The sequence below is a fragment of the Nothoprocta perdicaria genome, unplaced genomic scaffold (assembly GCF_003342845.1).
Source record: "Nothoprocta perdicaria isolate Ctin4 unplaced genomic scaffold, notPer1 scaffold_890, whole genome shotgun sequence".
Taxonomy (NCBI): domain Eukaryota; kingdom Metazoa; phylum Chordata; class Aves; order Tinamiformes; family Tinamidae; genus Nothoprocta; species Nothoprocta perdicaria.
The window spans coordinates 6,878-8,209 of NW_020456188.1; the positions used below are offsets into that span (position 1 = coordinate 6,878).

Sequence of the window (1,332 nt, forward strand, 5' to 3'; positions counted from 1 at the left end):
TGCTCCTCGAGCAACAGCCGGCCGTGGAGTTCGTGAGCGCCGCCCGCATGCGCGGCACCCACCACGAGCAGGTGAGCGGCCGCGGCGCGGCGGGCTCCGGGTGACGCGGCCCGTTACAGTCGGTGCGGGACGGGACCTTGGATTGGTTCCCAGGTGTCTCTGGGGGGCTCTGGGTGACACTTCCCGTTACAGTCGGTGCGGGACGGGACCTTGGATTGGTTCCCAGGTGTCTCTGGGGGGCTCCGGGTGACACTTCCCGTTACAGTCGGTGCGGGATGGGAGCTTGGGGGCGGTTCCCAGGTGGCTCCGGGTGTCTCCAGGTGATTCCGGGTGATGCGGCCCGTTAGAGTCGGTGCGGACGGGATCTTAGGAGTGGTTCCCAGGTGTCTCCGGGTGTCTCCAGGTGACTCCGGGTGACTCTGGGTGAAACTTCCCGTTACAGTCAGTGCGGGACGGGAGCTTGGGGGCGGTTCCAGGTGTCTCTGGGGGGCTCCGGGTGACACTTCCCGTTACAGTCGGTGCGGGACAGGACCTTGGGAGTGGTTCCCAGGTGGCACCAGGTGTTTCCAGGTGTCTCCGGGTGACTCCGGGTGTCTCTGGGTGACTCTGGGTGACGCCAGGTGACTTGGGGTGACGCTTCCCATTACAGTCAGTGCAGGACGGGATCTTGGGAGTGGTTCTCAGGTGTCTCTAGGTGGTTCTAGGTGTCTCCAGGTGTCTCCAGGTGCCTCCAGGTGGCTCCCAGGTGGTTCCAGGTGACACCAGGTGTCTCTGGGTGACTCCGGGTGACTCCGGGTGACTTGGGGTGACGCTTCCCATTACAGTCGGTGCAGGACGGGATCTTGGGAGTGGTTCTCAGGTGTCTCCAGGTGGTTCTAGGTGTCTCCAGGTGTCTCCAGGTGCCTCCAGGTGGCTCCCAGGAGTCTCCAGGTGACACTGGGTGTCTCCGGGTGACACTGGGTGACTTGGGGTGACACTTCCCATTACAGTCGGTGCAGGACGGGATCTTGGGAGTGGTTCTCAGGTGTCTCCAGGTGGTTCCTAGGTGGTTCCCAGGTGTCTCCAGGTGACACCAGGTGTCTCTGGGTGACACCGGGTGACTCCGGGTGACTCGGGGCGACCCTTCCCATTACAGTCGGTGCAGGACGGGATCTTGGGAGTGGTTCTCAGGTGTCTCCAGGTGGTTCCTAGGTGGTTCCCAGGTGGTTCCCAGGTGACACCAGGTGTCTCCGGGTGACTCCGGGTGACACCGGCTGACGCCTCCCCGTACAGTCGCCCCCGGAGGAGTCGCCGGCGGAGGCGGCGCGCCGCTCGGTGCGCGACGGGCGCCGC

General features: G+C 64.7%; 1 long non-coding RNA gene across 1 annotated transcript; it reads left to right on the plus strand.

Annotated features, from left to right (window-relative positions):
* The first annotated feature begins 7 nt into the window (after positions 1 to 7).
* On the plus strand, positions 8 to 1,309 carry LOC112958581. Its single transcript, XR_003251449.1, has 2 exons — positions 8 to 71; positions 1,273 to 1,309. It is a non-coding gene; the product is annotated as an uncharacterized LOC112958581 (long non-coding RNA).
* The last annotated feature ends 23 nt before the right edge of the window (positions 1,310 to 1,332 follow it).